Source organism: Lathyrus oleraceus, chromosome 7 (genome assembly GCF_024323335.1).
Source record: "Lathyrus oleraceus cultivar Zhongwan6 chromosome 7, CAAS_Psat_ZW6_1.0, whole genome shotgun sequence".
NCBI classification, from domain to species: Eukaryota; Viridiplantae; Streptophyta; class Magnoliopsida; order Fabales; family Fabaceae; genus Lathyrus; species Lathyrus oleraceus.
This window is the reverse complement of record NC_066585.1, coordinates 474,129,478-474,151,127: the sequence shown is the minus strand read 5'-3', so window position 1 is coordinate 474,151,127 and position 21,650 is coordinate 474,129,478. Positions and strand designations below refer to the sequence as shown.

The 21,650-nt window shown below is 36.1% G+C and overlaps 1 non-coding gene across 1 annotated transcript; it reads left to right on the top strand.

The window, feature by feature from the left end:
• Positions 1 to 20,464: 20,464 nt before the first annotated feature.
• Positions 20,465 to 20,571, top strand: LOC127108558 (small nucleolar RNA R71). The gene has a single exon (XR_007796089.1). It is a non-coding gene; the product is annotated as a small nucleolar RNA R71 (small nucleolar RNA).
• The last annotated feature ends 1,079 nt before the right edge of the window (positions 20,572 to 21,650 follow it).

Genomic DNA, 21,650 nt, shown 5'->3' with positions numbered 1-21,650 from the left:
GCAGAACCAAATATGATATCATCAAAGTAAATTTGTACAACAAGGATATCATTTTTGAATGAATTATAGAAAAGAGTTGTATCAACTTTTCCTCTGGTGAAATCATTTTCAAGAAGAAATTGCTTAGTCTTTCATACCACACTCTAGGAGCTTGTTTCAGACCATACAATGATTTCTTAAGTTTGAAAACAAAGTTTGGGTTTTTAATATTTTCAAAACCAGGGGGTTAGTGTACATACACTTCTTCAGTAGTGTAACCATTTAGAAATGCACTCTTAACATCCATCTGAAATAAGATAATGTTATGATTAATAGCAAAAGAAATTAATCGAGGAATAGACTCTAACCAAGCAACTAGTGAAAAGGTTTATGTATAGTCAATCCCCTCTTGCTGACTATAACCTTGTGCTACCAGTCAAGCTTTATTTCTTAATACCTCTCCTTGTTTGTTAAACTTGTTTCTAAAGACCCAATTTGTTCTAATAACATGAGTTCCTTTGGGTCTTGGCGCCAAATCCCACACGTCATTTCTGAAGAATTGATTGAGTTCCTCTTGCATAGCCAGAATCCGTTCACTGTCCAGAAGTGCTTCATCAATTGATGTAGGCTTTATTAGAGACACCAAACCCATAAGAGTTTCTTCAGAAGACTTGAATGAGGATCTGGTTCTGACATATTCAGACTTGTATCCCAGAATCCATTCTTCCAAAAATGAAGATCTTTGTCTGTTCCTTCTCAGAGGAGTCTAAGCTTTAACAACTTTTGGTTGATGAGCTTCAGAGTCTTAAGCTTCATTTTCTTTGTCTTCTGAAGTCTTTCCTTCAAAACATGAGTATGTGATCTCCAGAACTAAAAATTTCTCAACTAGCTTTGACTTTTCACAGTCAAGCTTATCATCAAATCTGACATGCATTGATTCTTCAACAATTTGTATCTCAGTGTTATATACTATATAGCCTTTTGAGCGTTCAGAGTATCCTAACATGACACATTTTTGTGCCTTAGAATCAAACTTGCTCAGATTCTCTTTAATGTTCAACATAAAATAAGAACATCCAAAAGGATGAAAAATATGAAATATTGGGCTTCAGATTCTTCCACAACTCATAGGGAGTCTTACCCAAAATAGGTCTTATAGAGATCATATTCTGAATATAAAATGATGTGTTGACTTCCTCTGTCCAAAAGTGCTTAGCCACATTAGTCTCTTGATTATGGTTCTGGCTATCTCTTGCAGTGTCATATTCTTACTCTCTACAACTCCATTTTGTTGTGGAGTTCTAGGGCAGGAGAAATCATGGGAAATGCCATTAACATCAAAGAGTTTTTCAAATTATTTGTTTTCAAATTCTCCACCATGATCACTTCTGACTTTTACAATTCTTAGATCCTTCTCATTTTACACCTGGGAGAAGAAGGTAGAAAACACATAATGTGACTCATCATAGTGTCTAAGAAATTTCACCCATGTCCATTTGTTATAGTCATCAACAATGACTAGTCCATACTTCTTACCATTGGCGGAAGCAGTTTTCACTGGTCCAAACAAATCAATATGCATAAGTTCCAGAGGTCAAAACAACATTTTTAGCTTCGAAAGAAGTTTTAGAAAACTTGCCTTTCGAACATGCTTCACAAAGAGCATATGAAGCAAACTTCAGATTTGGCAGGCCTCTAACTAAATTGAGCTTGTTAAGCTGAGAAAGCCTCATCATGCTAACATGACCCAATTGTCTATGTCATGTTCATTTCTCTTCATTAACAGACATACGGCATTTTACATTCTGACTTTTTAAATTAGAAAGTCTGATCTTATAAATGTCGCTCTTCCTTTTTTCATTTAAAAGAACTGAGCCATCCTTTTAACTGACAACTTTACATAACTTTTGATTGAAAATAATGTCATGACCATTGTCACTTAATTGACTTATGGACAAAAGTTTATGCATTATCCCTTCAACTAAAAGAACATTAGTAATGGAGGGGAGAGTATTGTTACCTACTATTCCTGAGCCAATGATCTTCCCTTTCTGATCACCTCTGGAACTGACGACACCTCCAAACTTAAGTTCCATGCTTTAGAACATATGCCTTCTTCCTGTCATGTGTCGCGAGAATCCAGAGTCTAGGTACCTTGATTGGTGTCTTAATTCTGCTACTAAGGATATCTGACATATATTATCTTATCCTTAAGTACCCATATCTTTCTGGGTCCTTTTGGGTTAGTCTTCCCCGGGTTCTTAACAAACTTGGGTTTTTGTGCAGGATATTTATACATTAATACATGATTAGAACGGGTATGAGGTTTTGCTTTAGCCTTAGGTTTAGAAATAGTTATACCTTTAGGCCTAACATCATTTTGTTTCCCATAAGGAACAAAATGAGATTGAAGAACATTTGGCTTATCATCTTTTTCAGAGTCAGATTCGTCATCAGAATCATAACCAATACCCATTGTCCCATTCTTGCTACACCATAAATCATGGAAGCCATTAAGCTTATATTCAGGCTTTTAACAAGAAATTTCTAGAAAGACTTATCATATGTATTTATGATGTCACCAAAACCTGTAGAGGCTTTAGAAATGATTTTCTTCTCATCTTTGACACTCTTGCTTTGAGGCACAAAGTCATTTTTAAAATAAAATTTTCTTCACTCAAACTTGAAAAATCTTTCTGAAGCTTACAACAAACTTCTGATTCAGATAAATGAATCTTCTTCAGATCCTTGTATTTGTCTAGAAGATCCTGTTACTTTTACAGAGCTTGTGATAAACTTGATTCAAGCTCAGAATGAGAAAGTTCATAAAATACCTCTTTAGTATCTGACTCAGATTCTGATTCTGATTGAGTCATTTATGTAGGAGCTTCTGTACAAGACAACAGCACCATGTTAGTATGCTCTTCCTCTGAGTCATCTTCTGAGGACTCTGAATCATCCCAAGTTTCCATCAGACCTTTCTTATTTCCTCTGAAGTTTCGTTTAGGCATTTCTTTCTTTAGCTTGGGAAATTCATTCTTGAAGTGGCCAGGATCCTTACACACAAAGCACGCGAGTCCTTTGCCAGCTCCAGCTTTCTTGAATCCAAATTTTGTGGGCTAATGATTGTACTATTATACCATTTTCCCACTTATATGCAAACCGTTATGAAAGAGAAAACTTCATTTTTAGTATTCTAATTCTACCCTTCAACAAATCTTTTCTATGCCTATATAAAGGAGACTTAAAGATTGGAAGCAGTTTGTAATGTTGTGCTAACTCAGTGAACGCTATACTAAAAAACACTTATGCTATTGAACATACACAAGCTCTTATTAAATATTTTTTGTGTGTATATTCTTTGTAAACGCACAAGAGTTTTTGCTCGTTACTGTGTGAGAAATATTCTTTGTATTAACTTATGTTAATCTGCTTTTTAGAAGCCTTCTTTGTAAACGAAACTTGTAAATCTCAAATATGTTTTGAGTGGTTTCCTTGAGTGACTAGGTTTTAGTCAGATAGAATCAAGAAGACAAGGACGATTTGTCTTTGTGCTGTCTGTAATCAAGTTTTGATTATAGTGGATTATGTCCTTCTTGAGAAGGCGAAATCACCTTGGTAGGTGGATTGGAGGTAGCTTCGTTAACAGCGAACCAGTATAAAAATAACTTTGTTATTTTTCTTGTTCGTGTTATTGCTTTATTAAGTTGGTTTTGAAAAAGCTTTTGTTTTTAGAAACCCAATTTAAAGCCCCCTTTATTGTGTTTCTTTCCATCTTCAATTGGCATCAGAGCTCCAATTTTGGTCTTGATAAGATTGTCAAACACTTAAGAATGTCAGATAAAGATCCAACATGAAACACAATGGTTACCATTCCACCACCAGTTGCCCAAACAAATGGTAGAGATCATTACAATGCTTAAACTCCTATTTGTGATGGAGATAAATTTGAATATTGGAAGGACAGAATATAAAGCTTCTTTCTAGGTCACGATGTTGATTTATGGGATATTGTAGTTGATGGATATATACACCCAGTTGATTCAAGTGGTAAGAAAATGGAAAGAAGAGTGCTGACTGATTAAAAAAAGAAAGACTATAGGAATCATCACAAAGCAAGAATAATCTTGCTAAATTCTATTTCATACACTGAGTATGACAAAGCCACCTACATAGATACTGCTAAATCTATTTTTGACTCATTGAGGATAAGGCATTAAAGAAACCAAGACTCTTGCCTTGATTCAAAAACATGAAGCATTCAAGATGGAGGATGAAGAAACAGTTGAGAACATGTTCTAAAGGTTTCAAACTCTTGTTGAAGAACTTAAGGTTTTAGACAAATGGTATTCTACTGCTGATCAAGTTAAAAAGATCATTAGAATTCTACATAAGCGTTGGAGACCTATGGTAACTGCTCTAAAGTTATCAAAGGATCCTAATAACACTTCTCTTAAAGAACTAGTTAGTTATTTAATAAGCCATGAGATTAAGCTCAAGAAATATATATCCCAAGAGGAATAGCAAGTCAATTACTCTGAAGCCTTCAGGAAGATCTGAGAAGACCAAAGCTCTTAAAGTTGAAATTGATGAAGAGTCTCAAGTTATATCAGAAGAAGAAGATGAATTGTCTCTTTTGTCCAAACACATTAATCAACTTTGGAAGAAAAGGAAAGGCAAATTCAGAGGGCAAAGAAGGATAAGTGGTCATTATGAGTCCACTTTTGGATCCAAGAACGATGGAGCAGGCAAAGAACTCACATGCTTTAAGTTCAAGGAGTTTGGCCACTTCAAGAATGAATATCTCAAGCTAAAGAAAGAAAGACCAAAGAAGAACTTCAGAAGAAAGAAGAATGGTCTAATGACCACATGGGATGATTCAGAGTCTTCAGAAGATGATTCTGAAAGAGAAAGCTAACGTGGAGTTGATGACTTACACAAAAGCTCCTGTAGAAATGATTCAATCAAAATCAAAATCTGAGTCAGATTCTGAAGAGGTATTTTCTGAACCATATTGTTCTGAGCTTGAATTTAGTTTTTATCATAAGTTTTAGAAAAGTATTAGAATATTCTGGACAAATACAAGGATCTGAAAAGATTAAGGTATCTGAATTAGAAGCTTATTATACACTTCAGAAAGAGATTTCCAGGATGAAAAAAGAAAAACTTATTTTGGAAAACATCTTTGTGTCTGAAAGCAAGAGTGTCAAACCTGAAAAGAAAAATATGTCAAAAGCCTCTACAGGTTCTGGATATATCATAAAAGAAATATGATAAATCTTTCCAGAAGTTCCTTGCTTGAAGCCTGAATAGAAGCTTAATGGCTTCCATGATTTATGGTGTTAGCAGGAACGGGACAATAGGTAAGGGCTATGATTCTGATGACGAATCCTATTTTGAAATAGATGATAAGCCAAATACTCTTAAGGCTCATTTTATTCCTTATGGGAAACAAAATGATGTTATGCCTAAAGGTAGAACTGTTTCTAAACTTAAGGCTAAAATAAAACCTAATGCTCATTCTAATCATGCATGAATGTATAAATATCCTACACAAAAACCCAAAGTTATTAAGAACTCTGGGAAGACTAACTCAAAAGGACCAAGAAAGATATGGGTACCTAAGGACAAGATAGTCTATGTTGCAGATATCCTTAGCCGCAGAGTTGAGACACCAGTCATGGTACCTGGACTCTGGATTCTTGCGACACATGATGGGAAGAAGGCATATGTTCCAAAGTCTGGAACTTAAGCCTAGAGGCGTCGTCAGTTTCAGAGGTGATAAAAAAGGGAAGATCATTGGCTCTGGAACAATATGTAACGATACTCTCCCTTCCATTACTAATGTTATTTTAATTGAAAGATTAATGCATAATCTGTTATCCATAAGTCAATTAAGTGACAGTGGTTATGACATTAGTTTCAATCAAAAGTATTGTAAAGTTGTCGGTCAAAAGGATGGGTCAGTTCTTTTCAATGGAAAGAGGAAGAACAACATTTAGATGATAAGACTTTCTGATTTGAAAAAACAAAATGTAAAATGTCTTATGCCTGTAAATAAAGAGCAATTGACATGGTATAAAAGATTAGGTTATGTTAGAACAAGGAGAACTTCTTAGCTTAACCAGCTTAATCTTGTCAGAGGCCTGCCCAATCTGAAGTTTGCTTCATGTTGCTCTTTGTAATGCATATCAGAAAGGAAAATTTTCTAAAACGTCTTTCAAGACTAAAAATGTTATTTCAACCTCCAGACCATCGGAACTTATACACATTGACTTGTTTGGTCTAGTGAAAACTGCCTTTGTCAAGGGTAAGAAGTATGAACTAGTCATTATTGATGACTACAATAGAGGGACATGGATGAAATTTCTTAAACACAAGGATGAGTCACATTCTGTGTTTTCTACCTTCTACTCCCAAGTGTAAAGTGAGAAAGATCTCAGAATTGTAAAAGTCAGAAGTGATCATGATGGTCAATTTGAAAACAAAGATTTTGAAAAACTCTTTGATGGTAATGGAATTTCCCATGATTTCTCCTACCTTAGAACTCCACAATAGAATGGAGTTGTACAGAGGAAGAATAGGACTCTACAAGAGATGGCCAGAACCATGATCAACGAGACTAATGCGGATAAGCACTTTTGGGCATAGGCAGTCAACACATCGTGTTATATTAAGAACATGATCTCTATAAGACCTATTACGGGTAAGACTCCTTATGGATTATGGAATAATTTGAAACCCAACATTTCATATTTTTATTCTTTTGGATGTTCTTGTTTTATGTTGAACACTAAAGAGAATCTGAGAAAATTTGATTCTAAAGCACATAGGTGTATCATGTTAGGATGCTTTGAACACTCAAAAGGCTATAAATTGTATAACACTGAGACACAGATTGTTGAAGAATCAATCCATGTCAGATTGATGATAAGCTTGACTCTGAAAAGTCAATGCTAGTTGAGAAATTTGCAGATCTGAAGATCACGTATGCAGGTTCTGAAGGAAAGATTTCATAAGCCAAAGAAGATGAATCCAAAGACTCTGAAGCTCCTCAACCAGAAGTTGTTGAAGCTTATACACCTCTGAGAAGGCATAAACAGAGATCTTCACATTCTAAAGAATTGATTATGGGAGACAAGTCAGAACCTGTCTGAACCATATCCTTTTTCAAGTCCTATGAAGAAAGCCATATGGGTTTGGTGTCTCTGATAGAGCCTACATTATTTGATGAAGCACCTTAGGACACAAAATGGATTCTGGCTATGCAAGATAAACACAATCAATTCTCCACAAATGATGTCTGGGATATGGTGCCAAGACCCAAAGGAACTCACATTATTGGAACCTAGTGGGTCTTTAGGAATAAGCTGAACGAACAAGGAGAGATAGTTAGGAACGATGATCGATTGGTTTCATAAGGTTATAGTTAATGTAGCGGGGTTTTCGTTACCTTTAGTTTTATTGACTAAACCAAAAGTCAGCATACAATTCGAGTCGCCACCGCACTTTTATTTGTCCAAAGGAAAGGCTAAAAAGCGAACAAAAGCCAAGTAAGAAGTTTTTCAAATCAAAAACTAATAAAAATGTCAGAGATCTGGGTAAGGGGGTTGGTTATGAAATGGGAAGGTTTTACGCACCTAAAACATCCTTAATACTCTAAGGGAACCCTTTTTGCAAATATGTGTTGTAGGTTGGTATTTGTGAAAATATTTGTGCAAAAGATTGGAGGGATGAGAAGAGAATAGATTATATTTACAAATTTGTTGTTTGAATGGATGAACCCATTGCCTACGTACCATCACAAAGGAGGATCAAAACCTCGTAGTTCGGGGTAAAAAATCTCAAAGATTGGTGAATTGATTTGACCAAAAGCCTTAAGGTCTTTTGTTATCAAAGGGAGAAAACTCAACCTAAACCAACAATCCACCATGTGAGGAAGGCTTCAACATGCTAGTGAGGGGTTAACCCTATAATAAGCATGGAAGACTTATAATCCAATCACTAAGGATGAGGTGAGATTTACATCAACCACTATGATAACTCAAACCTATGACTAATGTTTTTGAAAAGTTTTAACAAGTGGCCATTGGAACCACAAAACAACTTGAAATGAGTCATATTTACAAGTTAGATTTATTTACAAAATGAGGTCAAAGTTGGATTAATGTTTATTCACAATGAGTATTTATGAAAAGAGTTTGAAAAAGTCAAAGGCTTAAGGCCTAGGTTTCTAATTTGAAACAAAGTCAAAGTTTGAAGAAAATAACAAATCACATTGATCAAATGTGAATCAAATCATCATCAATCAACACCAAACAGGAAAGAAATGAAGATAACAAGTTAACAATATTTTTTTGGTATTTTTTGAATTAAAATAAAATGCAAACAAAAAATAAACAAATATGTTCAAACCTCAAATTCACTTCAAATAAACTTCAACAAGTCCAATTAAATTCTCATATGTTCAACATGGTCAAACAAACTTTGACTAATTTTCTCAACAATTTTTGAAATCAGAAATCAATTAAAAACAATTAAAAATAGCACAATATGAATTAAAATCTCCAATAATCTCAAATCAAATAAGAAATTGATGAGACTATTTTTGATTGACTTATCATGACCCATAGGTGCTAGGAAAATATTTTTGGATTTTTCAAAAGTCAAAAAGTATTTTAAAATGAATTAAAACTATTAAAAACCAAATCATTCACAAAAAATATTAAATGAAGTCACAAAAATAATTAAAAATCAAAATATGAAACTAGATTTTTCAAGAAAATTTTTGGGAATTGGTCTCATATTTTTATGACTTCAAAATTTTTTTTTATGAATTTTTGAAAATCAATTGAATTAACTGAAAATAAAAGAAAATAGAATAAATGGAAAAAACCACAGCCGCGTGATGCAACTCATTAATTGACGTGGCATCAATGGACTGTCCATATCTGATGGCGCAAGGTGTGCTTGAGTCAAATGCGTAGCAACATGTATTAAAATAAGTCTGCACGATGGATGCACACGATTAGAACGTGGATACAAGATCCAAAGGCCATGAAGGTGTACATGTGGTGATGGTGGTGGAAACCACCATCTTCTCCGGTGAAACAACAACCTCCGGCCACCAGTTGCAGGAAAATGAAACTTAATAAAAATTAAAAACATAGCCATGGAAATGAAGCTCGTGCGATGGAGATCACCACTGTATCCATGGATCTTCCTCACTCTTCCTATATTGAGAGAAATGTGAAGTGGAAGATCATGGTGTTCCAACTGTAAGTTCATGAAATGATGAATTGAAAGCACCAATGACTTGCCTCAAGTGTGAGGACTTCAGAAAACCACACAAACACAAGTATGCTACATTGAATTGAGAGTTCTAGATCCAAAAAGTTTGAAGGTATACCTCTGAATTGAAGCACTTCAGGCCACGAATCCTTCAAGATCTTGGCTCCTCTTTGCTCTAGGGATGCAGTGGAAGTGAAAGGCTAAGGAATTAAGCTTTGAAGATCAGCTAATGATGTTGAATTTCAAGCTCGAAAGTGAGAAAAATTTTGAACAAATTCCTTTGGTATGGCTATGGTTTCAATGTTGCAGCAATTCAGATCTCCAAAAGGTTGATGAATGAATGAGAGGAAAGCTCTATTTATAGCTAAAAATGGATGTGCATCACACTTCTTTCATGTCCATGGCAAATTGGAAATGGATGCATGGGCATGTATAGGCGTGTGGGAGGCCTAATGATGGCTGCAAAATCATGCTGAGTTCATATGGAAAGGATTTGGACGTGTACATGAAATGGAATCAACTGGCATACTAAGTTATAACATGAAATACCAAAATGCACCTAAATGGAAAGGTCTTCGAAACTCACAAATGGTAAGTCCGAAAGAGTAATGTGAGTAATGGTTGGAAAGCCCTTGAAATAAGTAACAAAAGTCATTTTGGGAAAAAATTCATTTGGCATTTGGAAATTAATGAAAACTGTCCTGGAAAATCCAAGTACAAAACATGTTTAAGTCATATTTGAAAATTTTCACCAAAAGCAAGCCTAATCAAACCCCTCTATTTGCATGATGCAAGCTTCAAATGGAAAAACCTCCAACATCAAAGTTGTATATATTTTCAAGATTATCAATTTAGACTCAAAATTTGCATCATTTGGATTTTTTATGACAAAGTTATGGGCATTTGAAGTTGGGTACTTTTTCAAATTCAATGAATTAGGTCCAATATGACCTATAATGTTTTGTATTATCACATGTATTTATTTTAGGATTATGAAATTTTGTCCTACATAACATTTGGATTATACATCTCAATATTTCCAATGAATTTGGTATCACCTAAAAATAATGAAAACTAAGGAGGTTATGCCCTTGGTAAGCTGACCTAAAATTAGGGTTTCAGTCAAAATGACCTATAATGTTTTGAAATGCATGATGACCTTACAAGTTTCAAATGGATTTTTTATGAACATGAAAGATTTTCATATGGTTTTTAAGAACATGTTTTATATTGGGGTCATCTTCATTTGACAAACACATCAAAAGTTATATCTTAGTGGTGCTCAGCTTAGTCAGATGACTTGACTGGTCAACTTTTCAAGGCCAAACTTCCAATCTTGATGAATAAATGATTGAGGATCCTCAAATAGGCTCATATATGCATAAAATGATGAATTAAAGAACTTCACTTGGTGAAATTTGATCATAGGTTGAGGTTGCTTCTTGGGCAAGGCACAATCAAAGCATAGTGGAATTAGGGTTTCCTTGGGAAACAATCCTCAAGCCCTTTGGGTTATCTTGATAAAATTGACAAATTGAGATACTTGGGAGACATATATGATGATTAGGATATTTATGGACCATTGTCATGCTTTTTCTCATCTTCATCTAGCCATTTCATTTGGCTTAAGAGCCTCTTAGGAGCATTGGAGCACATGATCACTTGAGCTTCAAAACAAAAAGAGTTAGTGACATATTTTTGTGATTTTGGTTGGTAATCAAATAAGAAAAGCAATAATATACAATACAAGTATGCTTGGTGGTCTCAAAACACTCAAACAAGTCCCAACCCTAGGGTTAAGGAGCCAAACATGGTATCATCCTTGAGGCAATGCACTTGTACAATAACATGATGCCATGAGGGATCTTAGGGTCAAAATTAGGGTCTTATAGTCAGCAAGAAGAGATTGACTATACAAAAACCTTTACACCAGTTACCATATCGGTCAAAGTTCAGAAGGGATGTACATCCATCAGAGCAAGTACACCAAGGAACTTCTAAAGAAGTTTGACATGTCTGAATACAAGATGTTAAAGACCCGTATGCATCCTACATGCTCCCTTGAGAAGGACGAGGTAAATTCTAAGGTAGAATAGAAGGTATACAGAGTTATGATTGGCTCTCTCTTATACTTGACTGCTTTTAGGCCTGATATTTTATTCGATGTCTGTTTGTGTGCTCGTTTCTAATCAGATCCTAGAGAGTCCTACTTAACAATTGTTAAGAGGATCTTCAGGTATTTGAAAGGTACGATTAACCTTGGGTTGTGCTATAGAAAATCCAAAGACTTCAAGTTAGTTAGTTATTGTGATACTGACTGTGCTGGAGACAGACTTTAGAGGAAAAATACTTCTGAAAGCTTTCAGTTTCTGGGAGATAATCTGGTCGCATGGTCCAGGAAAAGGCAATCAACAATAACACTTTCAACTACTGAAACTGAGTATATAGCAGCCTCTGGATACAACACTCAGATGTTCTGGATGAAAATTTAGCTAGAAGATTTCTAGATATATAAGAGTAACATTCATATACTCAATGATAATACTTCTTCTATTTGTTTATCCAAGAATCTTATTTTACATTCTAGAGCAAAATATATAGAGATAAAACATTACTTCATTCGTGACTATGTTCAAAAGGATATTTTAAATCTAAAATTTATTGATACAGACCATCAATGGGTTGATATCTTCAAAAAAAAAACGGTTGAAGATAGATTTGTTTCATTTTGAAAATTTTAAAAATGGACTTATGTACAAAATAACAAGGATATTTCTCTCAGAATGTTTATCTCTTAGAATTGTAAAATAAGACTCTGAGATTTGTTGGTTGTTCTAAGTATGTGAAACTTCTGAAGTGAGAAGGATTCATAAGTTTAAATGTATTCAGTCAGAGTTTGTTTGACAAATATGCTTTATGGATATTGAACAGTTTATTCATTAAATAGTTGTCAATCAGTCTCGATTAGTGGAACATTTTTTTAGGACAAGTGTCTTAGAAACCCGAACCGTTTCTGATTAGATGATGTGACACGTTGGGTGAATAAATCTTGGGATTAGGTAAAATCTTTCACGCTTTACCCCTTATTAGAATTTATGTCGTTTGAGTTTTATTTGTCATGATTACAAAAATATCTATTTAAACTCGCTCCACTCATTTCACACACCTTCTCTACTCACACAACCCACACTTTCACTCTTTGAGCCAAAAGTTGCAGTAAACCCTAAACCTTGTTTCTCTTCAACAATGGATTCTACTCAACGATCTTCTCAACAAACTGAAGCTCAACAAAAATTGGTTGTTTCTACTTAAAACACTGGTTGTGGTTCCTCATCTTCATCAAATCTTCCATAACAACTTCCTCATTTGCTTCAAGTTGTTACTAAAAGATCTTCTTATGGGAATCTTATTTGTACTAAAGATGCATACGACGCTCCTAAGGATACTTTGAACATATCTACTAAAAAACTTGAAGTTCTATGTGATCTAATGGTTGATTTTGACAACATCAAGATTAATGGAATTGATCTTCTCTCTGCTGTTAGACTTCAAGGTTGGGAAACTTACTTCAACAGTCTTTAAGGCCATATCTTCTTCAATCTAGTGAAAGAATTTTGGACTCACGCTTCATCATCTCCGTTCCAAGTCACATCCTTTGTATTTGTAAAGAAGATAGTGATTTCAGAGAAACTTATTGCCAAGCTCATCAGTCATGATGGGTATGGAATAATATGTGAATCAATGGTGTAAAAGGAATCAAATATTGATGATATTTCAAAAGTAATTTTCTCCTCCCGAAAACACTCTAGCAAGATCAAGGATTTGTTTCCCCATCTGAAGGTTTGGTCCAAAACTTTTCTTGGTTTCATTCACCCAAGACATGCAAAAAACTCCCCTGACTACATCAATGGTGATGAACAGGATCTCCTATACTACATTGAATATGCAAAGAAGGTGAACCTTTATGAACTTCTGTTTCAGAATCTAAGGGATACTATAAGGGACACTAGAGATGGTAGCAAAAGAGCCAAACGTTACATTCCTTTGGGTAGGTTGATCTCAGATCTTCTGATGGAAATTCAACTGATTGATACTCTACAAGATGATATGTTCATTCTAGGTATCAAATCCACTTTTGGAAAATGGCTTAATGCAAATGGTTTGAATAACATGAAGATAATTACTGATGTAATAAGTCCTCCCGCTGAAGCATCCAAAGATGTGATACGTAACAGAAGGATTCCTCTGAATGATTTTCCCATCTTCTCAAATCCCTTTTCTCTAAAAGATGCGATTGAATTTCTGGATAAGTGCCATGCAGATGCTCTTTTTAAAGAGTCTCATTCTATTTCCAATAAGAAAAAGAGTAAGACTGTTAAGAAACACTATGAAAGGATGGCAAAGGAATTCAAGGTTGTCGGGGAGCATCTGGATGCTTCTGTTGAAGAACCTAGAAATCCTAAAGCTAGTTTCGCTGGAATTATTGTTCCTTCTGATCGCGACTTTATAAGTCGAATTTGGGGTACAAACTGCAAGTGCACAGTTCTATCGCGTAGTTTTAAAAGATATCGATCCCACAGGGACTTATGAATCGATATACCGTTTTCTAAGGTTACTTCGTAAAGCTAAGGCGAATGATACTTTGATTGTTTGGGGAAAAGTTAAAACTAAAAATAAGATCTAAATTAAATATTAATTAAGCGGATATCGGTATGTAGTTCGTCGTAATTAGGGAATCAATTCTTCGTTGGTTTCTTGGTTTTAAAATAAATCTTTTCAATTAACACTATTGATTAAAAGTCTTATCTCAAACTCTCGCTCTGTTGAATAAACTATGATTTTATATTAACGTAGCTGTCACTTATTAGTTAAGTCAAAAACCACTTTTTGAAAACAATAGAATCCGTAGAAACTCTTTTTAAGAAAACACTAATCGTTTAAACACCCTTGTCTCAAACTCTCGCTCTGTTGACTTAGGTTATATAATTAAATTCAAATGCTTAACTCTCGTCCTCACACTTAACCTTTAAAAATACTTTTTGGAAAAGATTAGAATTTAATTAACTCTAAAAATTGTTCTCGCCTTGATCTAGAATTAATGTCCAACTTACACTGTCCAGTTAAAAACTCAAACTCTCGTTCTATTGATTTTAACTTCTTTATGTCTTTTACTTTCGTACAAAAACCTTGTTATTAAACCTGTAAGTTGAGACCATGAAAAGAGTGATTTTAATTTTAAACTTAATTAAACCAACTTAGTTTTGATTCCTTCATTCCGCTTACTCTACATACCGACACCTAAATGAATTAGCCAGACATACTAAACAGATCTAAATAATCAGCATGCATAAATAATTTCATCTCAGGCAGATAACATAAATAAACAGTAAAACAAAGCATATATAAATTCAAACTATAATTAAAGAACCTGAGTAATTAAATAGCAGTCTTGAACACTCCACCACAGACCGGTTGGATTTGTTCTTGAATTCTTCAATCGGACAGGAAAATAAAATTGAAGGAATAAAAATCTAGGGTCTAACGTAAGGTTAGGTCTAGTGAAAGGTACACAATAGTTTCCGGTGTAGAAACTACTGTGCGAAAAATTAAGTAATTGCTGGAAAAAGAAAATAGAAATTGCAAAGGAAACAATATAAAAGTTGTAAAAATAATGCTGTAAAATATGCTTATGCTGCTGGAAGAGAAAAAGTGCGAAAAAGAGAAAACGGCGAAGAAGCAAAAACGTCCCGAGGGTTTGCCAAAAACTACTATTTATATTGGTCTCTTCTCGTAACTGCTTCCAAAGGTCTTCCGCGTAAAAGGGTCTTCACGTGCCAAATGGTCAGGCGTACAAATAGGCCTCAACGTCTCTGAAGCCAAAAATATAGGAGACTGGTGTGACGTCCGTCACACCATGTGTTACGCTCGTAACACAAGTGGGTAAAGCGTGACGCTCGTCACAGCCTGTGTGACGCTCGTCACAGGTGCAGCGCCTGTGCTTTTTGGGCTGGGCTTTGGCTTTTGATATTTGCTTCTTTTCATTCCTTTTTTCACCTCCTTTTCTTCCTTTTTTCACTTGTGCTTCAAATAAACTACCTGGGATAAATAGAAAGAAAATACCGAGTAATATCGAATAAAATGAAATAAATTGAAGTAAATAATAATATAATTTAATTAAATTGAGTCCTAGAATGTTATATCATTTCATGTTATCAAACTCCCCCATACTTAGATATTTGCTTGTCCTCAAGCAAAATACAGTATAGAACTTGTTTTAAGAATTTAGCCAGATGAAATTCCAAAACACACATCAATTCGTACTAGGTTGCAAGTAGATTTCGTTTTGAAGTATCTTGAGTCTAATCTCGACAGCAAGGACTACCGTTACCACATCAGATAATCTCACCTCATGCAAGCCAGTTCGAGTCATGCTATTATAGCTAGCCTGGTTCTTTTACTCTTATTTCACCCGTTTTCATTCTAGCGAAATCACATTAAGCCCTTTATCGTTTCACGCACATAGTGGAGTGACCGGTTAGTGATTCTGATCCCCTTTTTAGCTTGAAGCTCTGGTACATGAGTCGGATAACTTCGTTATTTAGTCCATTGCGAATTGCGGGGGATCGGACCATAGTCCGCCCTACCAAGTTCAGTACCAGATACCTGCTGAACCAACTCATAATGGATCTTTCATATTATGCTTTTGTATGATCTGCAACCTTTAGATTAAATGATCTGGTAAGGATCACCTAACTTAGTTAATGCATTTCCTGATATATATATATTTTTTTTATGTTACTTTGGGAATCATTCACTTATATTCATCGGCCCTCCACGTAGTTTGCTATTAAGATGGTGCTGACTTCTTGTATATTCTACCGGGAGGTGGCAGGATTTTCCATAAATGAGCTTAAATGGGGTTGTCCCTATGGGAGTTTTGTAGGCAGTTCGGTAAGCCCATAAAGCTTCTGGTAATTTCAATGACCAGTCTTTCCTTGAAGTGGCGACTGTTTTCTCTAGTATCTGTTTGATTTCTCTGTTAGACACTTCCACTTGCCCACTGGTTTGAGGGTGGTAAGGTGTCGCTACTCTATGTCTTACGCCATACTTAAGCAGTAGTTTTTCGAGTACCTTGGATATGAAATACGATCCACCATCACTGACTACTATTCTTGGGACACCAAACCTTGGAAATATTATATTCTTAAAGAGTCTAGTTACTACTCGTGTGTCGTTTGTTGGAGAAGCTATAGCTTCAATCCATTTTGATACGTAGTCAACTGCCACGAGTATGTATTTGTTACCGAAAGAGGATGGAAAAGTTCCCATGAAGTATATTCCCCACACGTCGAAAATCTCTACTTCCAAAACGCCCTTTTGTGGCATCTCGTCACGTCTAGATATGTTTCCTATGCGTTGACATCTGTCACATTTATTAATAGCTGCATGTACATCCTTCCATATATTTGGCCAATAAAAACCGGCTTGTAGGATTTTAGAGCAGGTCTTGGATGTACTTGCATGTCCACCATAAGGGGCGGAGTGACAGTGTTGGATTATATTTTCTACCTCTTCCTCGGGTATACACCAACGGAAAATACCGTCGGGGCCTCTTTTGAAAAGTAATGGGTCATCCCAGTAATAGTGTTTTATGTCATAGAAGAATCGTTTCTTCTGCTGGTAGGATAAAGTAGGTGGAACTATTCCGGCAGCTAAATAATTGACGAGGTCAGCGTACCACAGTGTAACAGATATAGCTAAGGTGGTTTCTACCTGTTTATCAGCGTTATTTTCTTCCAAAGTAGCTATAAGCTTATCGTACGAGAAATCATCGTTAATTGATGTTCTTTCCGGTTCAAGGTTCTCAAGTCTCGAGAGGTGATCTGCTACTACGTTTTCAGTTCCTTTCTTGTCTTTGATTTCCAAATCGAACTCTTGTAGCAACATGATCCACCTTAGGAGTCTAGGTTTAGCATCCTTTTTTGTTAAGAGGTATTTGATAGCAGCGTGGTCAGTGTAGATGATTATTTTGGCTCCGACCAAGTAAGAACGAAATTTATCTAGCGCAAACACTACTGCTAGAAGTTCTTTCTCGGTTGTGGCGTAATTCATTTGTGCTTCATCTAGAGTTCTACTTGCGTAATATATGACGTGAAGCTTTTTATCCTTTCGTTGTCCTAAAATAGCACCCACAGCGTAATCACTGGCATCACACATTATTTCGAATGGTTCGTTCCAATCTGGTGTCTGCATTATGGGTGCGGAGATCAATGCTTGTTTAAGCGTTTGAAATGCTTCTAAACATTTATTGTCGAATATGAATTCAGCATCCTTCATTAATAGCCAGGTTAAAGGTTTAGTTATTTTAGAGAAGTCTTTAATGAATCGTCGGTAAAAACCGGCATGTCCTAAGAAGCTTCGTACTTCTCTCACAGTTTTCGGAGGTTGAAGGTTTTCGATTACCTCTATTTTGGCTTTGTCTACTTCAATTCCTCTGTTCGAGATGATGTGTCCTAAAACAATTCCTTCTTGTACCATAAAGTGGCATTTTTCCCAATTAAGTACTAGGTTTACTTTTACACATCGCTCTAGAACTCTTTCTAGGTTTTCAAGGCATTCTTCAAAGCTTTGTCCGCATACGGAAAAGTCATCCATAAATACTTCCATGATGTTTTCGAGGAAATCGGCGAATATTGCCATCATGCACCTTTGGAAGGTTGCAGGAGCATTACACAAGCCAAACGGCATTCGTCTATAAGCGAAGGTACCAAAAGGACATGTGAATGTTGTCTTTTCTTGGTCATCAGGATGAATTGGTATTTGAAAGAAACCTGAGTAACCGTCTAGATAACAGAAATGAGAATGTTTTGCTAATCGTTCTAACATCTGGTCAATGAATGGTAAAGGGAAATGATCTTTTCGGGTTGCTTTGTTTAGTTTCCTATAGTCAATGCACATTCTCCAACCTGATTCGATTCGTTTGGTTATAGTTTCTCCTTTTTCATTTTCAATAACTGTTACACCTCCTTTCTTTGGTACTACGTGTACAGGACTAACCCATTTGCTATCAAATATAGGATATATGATACCTGCCTCTAATAACTTGGTTATTTCCTTCTTCACTACCTCACTCAGGATAGGGTTTAGTCTCCTCTGGTGTTCCCTAGAAGTTTTACAGTCTTCTTCTAGCATCATGCGGTGCATACAAATAGAAGGACTTATTCCTTTAAGATCGGTGATGTTGTATCCTAGTGCGGTTGGATATTTTCTTAAGATATGCAGGAGTTTTTCTGTTTCGAGTCTTCCTAGGTCAGCATTAACTATCACTGGTCGTTCAAGTTCTAAGTCTAGGAATTCATATCTCCGATTTTTGGGAAGTGTTTTCAGGTATAGGGTTGGTTTCTTAAGGCATTGCGTAGGGTCCGGTGTTATCGCTAGACATTGGTTAAGTCTGTCTTCTACAAGATAGTCAGATGATTTGTCTTTTTCAAACTCTGTTTCTTTTATGCATTCATCGATGATATCCATGAAGTAACATGAATCTTCTATTGAAGGTGCTTTCAAAAATTGGGAAAGAATGAACTCAATTTTCTCTTCTCCTACTTCGAAAGTGAGTCGTCCTCTTTTTACGTCTATGATTGCACCGACGGTTGCTAAGAACGGTCTTCCCAGTATAATGGGTGTAACTTCATCTTCTCTAATATCCATAATTATAAAATCGGTTGGAATGTAGAATTGACCTATGCGCACTGGAACGTTTTCAAGAATTCCTACAGGATATCTGACGGAACGATCTGCTAGTTGCACAGACATTTTAGTTGGTCTTAATTCTCCCATTTCCAGTCTCTTGCATATGGATAAAGGCATAACACTAATACCGGCTCCTAAATCGCATAAGGCTTTGTCAATGACAAATTTTCCTATGTGACAGGGTATAGAGAAACTACCTGGGTCTTTAAGTTTAGGAGGCATATTCTGGATTATAGCGTTACATTTAGCGGTGAGTGTAACGGTTTCGCTATCTTCAAGTTTCCTTTTATTAGAAAGAATTTCTTTTAAGAACTTAGCATATGAGGGCATTTGCGTAATAGCTTCTGTAAACGGAATTGTGACGTTTAATTGTTTTAGTAGGTCAACAAATTTTTTAAATTGGCCCGCATCTTTGGTTTTAATAAGCCTTTGAGGGTAAGGGATAGGTGGTTTATAAGGTGGTGGAGGTACATAAGGTTCCTTCTTTTCTACGGTTTCCTTATTACTCTCTTCCTTTTCCTTAGGTTCACTTTCCTCCTCAGTTGACTTTTTAGAGTTTTGGTTTTCTATCCTTGGGTCAGACGGTCCTTCCACTTCCGTTCCACTTCTCAGTATAATTGCATGAGCGTGGCTTCTCGGGTTAGGTTGGGGTTGGCCAGGAAATGTACCAGTTGGGGCAGCAGTAGGTGCTTGTTGTTGAGCTACTTGTGATATTTGCGTTTCCAGCATTTTGTTATGGGTAGCTAGGGCATCTACTTTACTTGCTAGTTGTTTAATTTGTTCGCCAGTGTGTACATTTTGGTTTAAGAAATCTTTATTGGTTTTCTGTTGAGAAGCTATAAAGTTTTCCATCATGATTTCCAAGTTGGATTTCCTAGGGGCGTTATTGTTAGGTGTAGATGGGATCGGCTTCTGATATCCCGGAGGTATAGCTGGGGCTTGATTTGGAGATTGTCCAGGTGCGTATAAAGCATTATTACTCTTATATGAAAAATTGGGATGATTCTTCCAATTTGAGTTATAGGTATGCGAGTAGGGGCTTCCTTGAGCATAGTTTACTTGCTCCGCTTGGATTCCTGTTAGGAGTTGACAATCTGCAGGAGTGTGTCCTTGGATTCCACAGACTTCGCAATTCTGAGTTATGGCAACCACGGTGGCTGGAGGTGATACATTTAAACTTTCAATTTTCTGGACCAGAGCATCCACTTTTGCATTAACATGATCAAGGTTACTTATCTCGTACATGCCAGTTTTCGTTTGAGGTTTTTCCACCATTGTTCGTTCGCTTCCCCACTGATAGTGGTTTTGGGCCATGCTTTCGATAAGTTGGTAAGCATCAACATAAGGTTTGTTCATTAGTGCACCACCTGTGGCGGCGTCTATTGTTAACCTCGTGTTGTACAAGAGACCATTATAGAAGGTATGAATTACTAACCAGTCTTCTAAACCATGGTGTGGACAAAGTCTCATCATGTCTTTGTATCTTTCCCATGCTTCGAAGAGAGACTCGTTATCTTTCTGTTTAAATCCATTTATCTGGGCTCTTAACATAGCTGTTTTGCTTGGCGGAAAATATCGGGCAAGAAAAACTTTCTTCAACTCGTTCCATGTGGTGACTGAGTTGGAAGGAAGAGATTGAAGCCATCTTCTAGCGCTATCTCTTAACGAGAAAGGAAAAAGACGAAGTCGAATTGCCTCTGAAGTGACACCGTTAGCTTTAACAATATCAGCGTATTGGACAAATACGGATAAATGAAGGTTTGGATCCTCGGTAGGATTTCCAGAGAATTGGTTCTGTTGCACTACCTGCAACAGTGAAGTTTTAAGTTCGAAGTTGTTTGCTTCGATTGCGGGTGGAGCAATACTCGAATGCGGCTCATCTTGCGATGGAGCGGCGTAATCTCGAAGAGCACGAGCTGGTTCTGCCATCTCGGGTATCGAAGGAAAAAGATTTTTGAAATCAGGAATTTCGCTAGGAGGGAGATTGTTTGCAGCACGATATTCCTGAATTCGTCGTAAGACTCGGAGATATAGTTCGATATCGTTGATTCGTAAGTAGTACGGCTCGCCTTGTGAGCGAGTGTGTGGCATACAAATCAACGAAAGAAAGAAAAGAAAAAAGAAAAGCCTTAGTCTCTACAGCGTAACAGAAGAGTTACGATATCGACTAAATAAAAGTCCCCGGCAACGGCGCCAAAAACTTGATCGCGACTTTATGAGTCGAATTTGGGGTACAAACTGCAAGTGCACAGTTCTATCGCGTAGTTTTAAAAGATATCGATCCCACAGGGACTTATGAATCGATATACCGTTTTCTAAGGTTACTTCGTAAAGCTAAGGCGGATGATACTTTGATTGTTTGGGGAAAAGTTAAAACTAAAAATAAGATCTAAATTAAATATTAATTAAGCGGATATCGGTATGTAGTTCGTCGTAATTAGGGAATCAATTCTTCGTTGGTTTCTTGGTTTTAAAATAAATCTTTTCAATTAACACTATTGATTAAAAGTCTTATCTCAAACTCTTGCTCTGTTGAATAAACTATGATTTTATATTAACATAGCTGTCACTTATTAGTTAAGTCAAAAACCACTTTTTGAAAACAATAGAATCCGTAGAAACTCTTTTTA